General features: G+C 46.3%; 1 long non-coding RNA gene across 1 annotated transcript in view; it reads right to left on the reverse strand.

The window, feature by feature from the left end:
- Window positions 1-4,755: 4,755 nt before the first annotated feature.
- Window positions 4,756-9,232, reverse strand: part of LOC144613040 (uncharacterized) — a 101,763-nt gene continuing 97,286 nt past the window's right edge. Inside the window, exons 12-14 of the long non-coding RNA XR_014137419.1 lie at window positions 9,065-9,143; window positions 8,743-8,823; window positions 4,756-8,625 (exon numbers count right to left, since the gene is read on the reverse strand). This is a non-coding gene — a long non-coding RNA (uncharacterized LOC144613040). The remainder of the gene's footprint in view (window positions 8,626-8,742; window positions 8,824-9,064; window positions 9,144-9,232) is intronic.

Here is a 9,232-nt window from a genome sequence, read left to right on the forward strand (position 1 = left end):
TGTGTGGTTAAATAACCTGACCACTAGATTGAGAGCCAAGAAGCCTTTCGCTAGTATTTTAGGAGAGCCTCTAGTTTCCAACGTCCAGAAAAGGTTTCTGATAATTTTTTTTTTTCTCATTTGGAAAGCTTAAAAACAACCCTAAACTCAAATCCTCAAATCTTGAAAGAATCAAGTGCTTGGAGCATTTTAAATGTACCTGCCCCTCCTGCTGGCTAGTTTCCAAGGAGTCCTGACTCTTTTTCCGAAGCTGGTTGAAGCTGGTTGTCGGTCCACATCCCCCTCCTTCCCTGGGTGTCTCCACTTGAAGGTAGCCTTTACTTGTGTTCTGCTTCTCTGTTGAGGCTGTAAGGACTAGCTGGCAGGGAAAAGGAACAGTATGTCTATGCAGTGGGGGAAGGCTGGGAGGTCTCAACTTCAGAGTAAGCTTTGGCAAGTCCCCTGCTCTGCGTGAGACCTCTCACATCCATCCAAAGACCAGGGCGGGGGGCAGTGTGGCCCAGCTTTAAGGGACTGTCACTGGACAGGTTAAGGCAGCTCTAAGAGATGCAGAAGAGGGGACCCTCAGATTGGTATCACAGGCTCTACTTTGGGAGAAGCACAGCAGAAAAATCTGCCTTCCAGGGAATGCCCCAGGAGCGGAGCCTTGAGTGGGGGAACAGGGCTGTAGAAGGGAAAGGGGTCCATAAAAACAAACAAACAAACAAACAAACAAACAAACAAAGACTGTGAGGGAGAAGGGCAGAGTAGGTATGGGAAGTCCTGGGCTCCGGATTCAGTGAAAAGTGAAAACGAGGTGCCTGGCTGGTTCAGTTGATAGAGCATGCAACCCTGAATCCCACATTGGGTATAGAGATCAAGAAAGAAAGAAAGGAAGAAAGGAATGAAGGGAGGGAGAAAAGGAAGGAAGGAAGGAAGAAAGAAAGGAAGAAAGGAATGAAGGGAGGGAGAAAAGGAAGGAAGGAAGGAAGGAAGGAAGGAAGGAAGGAAGGAAGGCAGGAAGGAAGGGAGGGAGGAAGGGAGGAAGGAAGGAAAGTGAGCACAATGTAGTAGGCTGGGGCTTAAGGTCCCTTAAACAGAACACTAGGCTGGGGCTTAAAGTCCCTTAAAGGGAACAAAAGAATTCTCCGTAGCAAGCAGGAAGGGAGGGGCCAGAGCACTTCTCTGGCTTCTCAAACTTGAAGATGTGTGGGAATTACCTGGGCGTCGTGTTAAAACTCAGATTCTGATTCAACAGGCCCAGAATGCCACCTCTGATTCTGTATTTCTAACAAGTTTCCTGGTGAGCCTGCTGGTCCATCTAAGACCCTACTTTCAGAAGCAAGAGTCTTTTCCAGTTGAGTCTGGAGGTCATGGAGCAGAGACCCGACCACTGGGCAAATTCTTTTAGCTCCAGTTCAAAATTAAGGTTGTTTTTTCAGGTTCCCAGGTAGTATAAGCATTTAAGGAGAAGTTCAGTTATGGGGCAGGGAGGGAAAGGCGCCTCAGATTTTGGGACTCCTCACCAATCTCCCAGGGTGCCTGGCGGCTAAGAAGAAGAATGGCTGGTCTACCAATGAGTGGGGGGAATAATAATCACGGAGATAATAATCAGGGAGATCTGGTGGGACAGAGATGCTAGCAGGAAAGTCCCTGAAGGTCCCAGAGCAGCCCCTAAATTCCCCACAGGCAGCTTTTCACAGGCAACCTGGAGGCTGCCTTTGAGAGGTTTTGAAAGAAGATACAGGGCTAGCCCACAGAAGCACTTGTGAAACCAGCTGACCCATTGAGAGAAGCTGCTAATTGTAAGACAGGCAGAATGTTATCTGTACTAGGTTTAAAACAGTTTTCCAGGGGGAAATGAGGACAGGCCAAGGCAGCCAAAAAGGGCTGGGTGTTGCCTTTGCAGAAAGCTGAGTTACACTGACAAAGAGTGTTGCCAGGTATTGAACCAGACAGTGTGGTATTTTAGCATCTAGTGTATTAAAATGCAGCAAATACCTGAAAAATCATTATTATTTCAGATGTACTTTTCTTACATTTGGATTGATTTTTAATCGGCAGAGGTTTGTAATTTCAGCGTTTAGTTACTCTTTCTGCTAAGTATCGAATGGACAAACACTACTTAAAGGCGATTTAGGATTCTTTTGAAATGTGAGGAATCCTTTTATGTATCTGTGTGCAAGTAAACTGTTCCAACACTAATGTTAAGTATTCTGTTAAATAAAGTAAAAGCCTATTCCTCGGGAGGGGTGGGTGCACTCGACAAAAAGTGTTTTGTTTCCTCAGTCTCTGTGGGGTGGCTATTTCTGTAATCCTATTTACCCAGGAAGCAGGGAAACACGGTCATCTTTGGGGCAGTAATAAGCGCCAACGTTTACTGAGCGTTTACTACGTGCCCAACACTGTGTGACACTGGATGTCTTCTATCCCTTTCTGCCACAGTTCCACAAGGGGGACATTCTAATTGTCCCCATTTTACAGTTAGGGAAACCATCTCAGAAAGCACTGAGGCCCCAAACCAAATTCCTCTTTTCTCTCAGACCCCTCATCCAATTTATAACAAGTTCTGTCTGTCTGTGATAATTCCAAAATATATCCAAAACTGTGACCTTTTTTTTCATATATATTTTTTAAAGTGTATTTATTTTTGAGAGAGAGAAAGAGAGAGGGAGAGAGAGAGAGAGAGAGCAGGAGCAGGGAAGGGGCAGAGAAAGAGAGAGGGGCAGAGGATCTGAAGCAGGCTCTGCACTGACCGCAGAGAGCACGATGTGGGGCTCAAACTCATGAACTGTGAGATTATGACCTGAGCCAAAGTCAGACGCTTAGCCAACCGAGCCACCCAGGAGCCCCTAACCTTTTTCCACCTTAGCTCAGGGCCTCATTATCTATCTTGCTTGGATTTTGCCTTACCCTTCAACTGCCACCCCGCCCCCAGCCAGTACAGTCTTCCCTACACACAGCAGCCAGAGTGGCCTTTTTCTTTTTCTTTTTTAAAAATGTGTTTATTTGAGTATAGTTGACACAGTGTTACATTGGTTTTAGGTGTACAAGACAGTTGATTTGACTTCTCAAAACTTGATGTTGTGCTCACTATGGTGTAACCATCATCTGTCACCATGCAGCACTATTAAAATGTCGCTGACTATATTCCCTCTGCCATAACTTTCATCCCCATGCTGAATTCATTCTGTAACTGGACGCCTGTATCTCCCCAGAGTGGTCTTTTAATTTTTTTATTTTTTTAAGGTTTTCGAAGTTTATTTTGAGAGAGAGATAGAGAGCAAGTGGGGGAGAGGTAGACAGAGGGAAAGGCAGGATCCCAAGCAGGCTCCACAATGTCAGGGCACAGAGCCTGATGTGGGGCTTGAACTCATGAACTGTGAGATACGACCTGAGCCAAAATCAAGAGTTGGACGCTCACCCAACTGAGCCACCAAGGCGCAACCCCCCTCCCCCCCCCCCCCCCCCCCCCGCAAGAGTGGTCTTTTTAAATTTTAACTCATAGAGCTTACATTCTAGTGGGAGGAAACAGTAATTAAAAAAAAAAATGTAGGCTATCAGATAGTAGTAAGTTCTATGGAGAAAAATGAAGTAGAAAAGGAGAATAGGAGGGAGCCTGGGTGACCCATTCGGTAGAGCATGTGACTCTTGACCTCGGGGTCATGAGTTTGTGCCCCACAATGTAGAGATTAATAAAAAAAAAAAAAAAAAAACCTTAAAAAAAAAAGAAAGAAAAGGAGACTAGGGAGTGCTGAGTGGCAGTGAGGGGCCACCAGGATGGCTGAGGGGATGGCCAGGAAGGTCTTCTCAAGAAAGTGACACTAGAGCAGAAACATGAAGGTGACAAAGGAGTGAGCCAAGTGGATTCTGGAGGAAGAACATTCTAGACAGAGGGAACAGCAAGTGCAAAGGCCCTGTGGAAGAGTGTGCTTGGCGTGTTTGTGGAACAGCAATGAGGCAGACGTGTCTAGAGCACAGAGAGTAAGGTATGGCAGTAAGCAGAGGTCAGAGAGGTCCTGGGGGTGGTTTGGGGAGAGGGCAGGCCATGTAGGAACTTGGAGTTCCCTGCCCCACCCAGGACTTGGACACTGAGTGGGTGCGCAGCAGGGGAGGAATATGAGCAGGTCAGAGATGTGCCTGTGAAGATGGGCAGGAGTGGTTGCAGGGAGCCTTGCTTGGAGTCAGAAACAGGAACAATAATGGAGGTCAGGACAGCGCAGGAAGAGGGCTCCCATGCTGCCACAGGTCTGGGAAATGAGGATCAAGCATTGGGTCTGCCAACGTGGAAGGCTTAGCAAACGAGGAGTTTCAGTGGGACAGTGGGACACAGCAGGCTGGCAAGGGTTCAGAGGGGATGCAGAAAAAGAAGGTGAAGGTGGTGAGCAAAAGTGGTTGTGCTGTAGAGACGGTCAGAAACATGAGGTGGTGGCTGCAGGGGCAGGTGGGTCATCAGGAGGTGGCCTTGTGACAGTGCAGGAAAGTCCTGCTGATGGCACCACGAAGGAGAAAGAAGGACACTCACCAGAGAAGGCTGGAGGGATGGAGTGTGTGCACCTGCAGGAGGGCCTTCCTCCCTGGCACCCACAGGACGGAAGGCGGGGATGGGGGACAAGTGCAGGTGGGAGCTTGTGGAGCCCTCTCTGGCTTGCTTCTATTTTCTCGGCGAAACAGGAAGTCTGTCAGCGAAGACGAGGATTGGGGGAGGAAGTGTTACAAGTCTGAGGAAAGAAAGATGATGGGCAGCTGAGGAGTTGAGTGTTTATGCAAGGGAGAAGTTACTATACTGGACTTTGGAACCAAGCTGGTTAAGGAGGGAAGTGAGGATATGAGAGAGGGGAGGAGCAATAAAAAGGTAGGAAAACAGTAGGCTGTCGGACCCACAGAGCTGGAGTTGGGGTACTACAGGGATACGCAGAAGTTTGGGGGTTTGGGTACAACAGGGGTAAGAAGACGAGGATGGTGGTGGAAAGCAGAATGCTTCATGCACCACCATTCTCTCCTACAGTTTCAGCTCACTTGCCTTCCTGCTGTTCCTCCAATGCCTGAAGTTGGTTTCTGCCTCAGGGCCTTTGTACTTGCCATTGCCTTCACAACTTTTCATGGCTTGTTCTCTGACTTTACTTAGCTCTCTGCTCTAACGTCATGTCCCCAGGGAAGTTTTCTCTGATCACCTACATTGAAAAAGGTGGTATCTGTCCCCTGACTCTGTTTCATTTTCCTTCATGGCATTTATTGCATCCTAGAATTATGCTCTATTCATTCATAAGCTTATATTCTGTGTTTCCCACTAGAATACAAGCTCTGTAAGGGTCAGAATATTGTCTTGTGCACCATTATATCCCTAACACTTAATGGGCGCTCAATAAATATTTACTGAACAAACAATGAATGAATGAACCTGCCCAAGGTCACTCAGGTAGTAAGTGATGGAGCCACGATTCACGCCCAGAAGTCTGACTCTGGAGCTTTTGCTCTTAAGCACTCAACAGGGTGAAGGACAGACTAGATAGAGAGAAGGGGGCCACCACAACTCCCTGGGAGATTTCAACCTCTGAGATTTTAAAATGTTGCTTCCTCATGACGGAGTTTGAGGGGAGGAAGGGAAAAGCAGTTATATTGGAAGCTTTATTGCAAAAGGCAGAAAGTAGAAGAAAATAATTTCCTGAGTAGAAAAATATCTAGAAGGACAAAAAACCAAATCAGTAACAGTGTACAGGTCTGAGACTGGAGTAATTGATCAAAGGTCACTTAAGCCTATGTGTGATGTGTGTGTGTGTGTGTGTGTGTGTGTGTGTGTGTCAAAGAGAATGCATTAAGGGAGTGCTTTTGGAATAAAAAATTAAAATGCAAAAAAATACCCATTTGTCTTATAAAGGGGGGGGGAATGGAAACTGCAGACAATCTGGTGATGAAAGTAAAGTTTAAAATTTTAAAAATATTTTTTTTAATGTTTATTTATCTTTAAGAGAAACAGATCACAAGCCAGGGAGGGACAGAGACAGAAGGAGACACAGAATCCTAAGTAGGCTCCAGGCTCTGAGCTGTCAGCACAGAGCCCAACGTGGGGCTTGAACTCACAAAGCACAAGATCACGACCTGAGTCGAAGCTGGAAGCCTAACCAACTGAACCACCCAGGTGCCCCTGTGAAAGCTAAAATTTAAAGTCACCTCTACCGGGAGAGCAATAGGTTTAGAAGATTAAATCATGCAAATACAAAGCAAGGATTTTAATCCATTCTCTGGGTTACATTTAAGTCCTCGGTGCCATTAGGAACAACTCAAAGCGGCAATGCATGTGATGCAAAACTGATTCCTCAGTGTTATTTTCCATTTGCGAACGGGTTGGATCCATTTGAGTCAAACTGTGCTTCTGCAGACTTCGTTGCTTCTCTTGGGAGTGTTCTTTCAAATCAGGTTACAGAAACAAGCAAGCGACAACAGCTGCAGAAGCAGATTTCTACTCTCAAATGTGAGATGAAAATGTGAATATTGAGAGTTTTCCTTTAGTGTGGAAAGTGACCGGCTTTCTTGGTAAAGTTGTTTCTTCACAGGGTCAGAGACTGGGGCAGGGGGCGGGGCGGGGGGGGGGCGGGCGGTGTCCACATGCCCTGAAGAGTCAGCCAGGCCCCTTTCAGGGCAGAAGTTGGGGTCACGCAGATGGATGTTTGAATCCAGTTCTGCTCCTCATAGTTGGATGGCTCTGGTCAAGGCGCTTGACCCTGGTACTTCCCTCATTTGCAAAATCCTTGTCCCTCCCGGGGTTGCTGTGAGGGTTAATTGAAGTGATGTGTGTGGTGTCACAGAGTCATTTGCTTGATAAATGGAAGTCATTATGTAAATTGCTGGCAGACTACTACTTGCTTTTGTGCACTCCTGTTTTTGTTCTAGCTCGTCGTTCATAGACAGCGTGACTATATAATTTATCATCCGAACTGGGACCCTTCTGAGAATGAAAGAGTACAGCGAACCAGACAGGACTCTGGGCTCTTGGGAGTGGTAGGTCAGGACTAACCCCAGGCAAGCCTGGATGTCTGGTCACCCTCCCTAAGACTCACTCGTGGTGAGACTGAGGATCGGGTGGCAGAGAGCGGGCTGCCAACAGGCTGCCACCATTCCTCCTGCTGGAGCGATGACAGGAAAGAAGGGGACAGGGCGGGTGAAGTCAGGCCTTGCCTGTTTTGGTAAGCTGGTTAGGAACTAATGACCCAGTCTTTGGGAAGTGTTAAGAATGGAAGAAGCCCTCTTTCCCTCCTTCCTTGCCACCTTGGGATTTGGCCAAGGGCTTCCCTCTGTTGGGCCCAGATCGGAGTTTAAAGAAGCCAGCATGTGCCAATGTAGCATCAAACCCATGAGATGAGGGTGAGGACCTCAACACGGTTGTAAGCACGCTTTGTCTTGGGAGCCAGACCACACGGATGTATGTTACTTTGTTTATTGCTCTGTTACTTGCCAGTGCAGTGATACCCAAACTTGCAGGAATTTAAGGATAAACTGGAATTACTTTAAGACACCGTTGCCAGGCCGCCACTATAGACCTTCTGAATCCAAATCTCCTGACATTCGGGGCAGTTTCTATGACCAGCCAAGGTTAGGAAACATTACCCTTTCATTTAAACTTTCTAGCTTTGATTTGGTTTTGCCATGGGATGTTAGGAAATGCCTTTTATGTGTAACATTGTGTCAACCATACTTCAATTTTAAAAAATGCCTTTTGTTACCTTGTGCTGGCGTCTCAGATAGGAAAGGAAGAAAGATCTGAGCAGGCTTTGCTGGAGCAAAGATAATGAGGCCAAGATTCCCAGAAGAGAGATGAATCTCCGGGACAGGGTTTAGGGTTTGGCGGTCTCTGCTTCTGGCCTTGCAGTCACGTGAGGGCTCTTTTTCAGTGTCAACCTTGGAGGAACTGAGCTTTGTTTTTATTATAAGAGCAGTGATTCCATGTCCTTACACCTGGCTTTCTCTTCTTTCCTCATCATGATTCCAGAAAGAATTATTCATACTTCCTGTCTCTACTGTCTTCATTCTCATTCACTCCTGACTGCAATAAAATGAAGACTGATCTGGGCAACCCTGGGCCGGTTAGCGAACGACTCCAAGCCTCGGTTTCTTCGCTGTAACTTGCACATGAGGTCATGCAAGAAAAGCATCTACCATAGTCCCTGGTACTCGGCAAATATGTGATCTTAATTCCCTCACTGTCTTTGCCTACTTCTGCCCCCAGGACAGAGATTAACTTTCTCTTCCTAAAATCATTAGTGACCTAATTGGAAGATTCAATGGTTCACTTTACTTCTCTTATTAATATTCAAGACTATACTCAGTTCTTGAAATTCTTATTCTTTCCCCAGTGTTTGCCCCCTGGTTCTTTTTCCTTTACAGACACCTTATTTTAAGTGTATTAATGGAATTATGTAGTTATCAAAAAGTATCATTTTGAAGACTGTGGAAAGACACAAAAATGATTACTTTAACTTCCTAAGCAAAAATAGTGCCATATATAAATGCTACATGTTAAAAATAGGTAAGGAGCTTTTGGTCTTAAGAAGGCATTATGTTGATGTGATCCAAAGATAACAGTCTTACCCAAGTCATAGCCACAGCCACAGCCAAGATCCCCCGAGGGCAGTAGACATGTAGGGAACACTAGCAAATGAGAATTAAAGTACCATTTGCTATGGACAGTCTGGTGAGCTGGGCCTGAGCACCGCTTTGAGGTTCAGGCCTGAAGACTTCCTCTAACTTCCAGGCACAGCCTCTTACCTCTGCAGGAGGACAGCAGGTAGACATACAGGTCCTCCGCCTGAGAGGGAAGAGATCTGGTTTCATCAGGGAACAAAGGGACTGCAAAAGAGAAGAGAGATTACCTCTTGGGTGTGCCGGGGCAGGCTCCTTGAGCTTGAGAGAGAAGATTGTGATCATCTCTTTCTGCCTCTGCATTCAGTGAACTTCAGGTTGAAATCTACCACGGTGGGAGTATTTTTACACCATAGAAATTGGTAAACACTATAAAGCACGGCTTCCCATCCCCGACCTTTGCAGCACCTCACAGGAAGAAGGCAGAAAGCACGAAATACTCTCTTACTCTGAGTTGGCTCTGGGTATCAAACGCAACATTCTGTTTCATTGTGGGAAGAATGTTAGATCCATGTCTGAGTTCGTATCTGCAATAATAAAGATGACAATGATAGTAACACCTATTGACACTTCTAGGTACTGTGTTTCACCGTACCAAGCATTTCCCATGCATAAC

The sequence above is a fragment of the Panthera onca genome, chromosome A1 (genome assembly GCF_046562875.1).
Source record: "Panthera onca isolate mPanOnc1 chromosome A1, mPanOnc1 haplotype 2, whole genome shotgun sequence".
NCBI classification, from domain to species: domain Eukaryota; kingdom Metazoa; phylum Chordata; class Mammalia; order Carnivora; family Felidae; genus Panthera; species Panthera onca.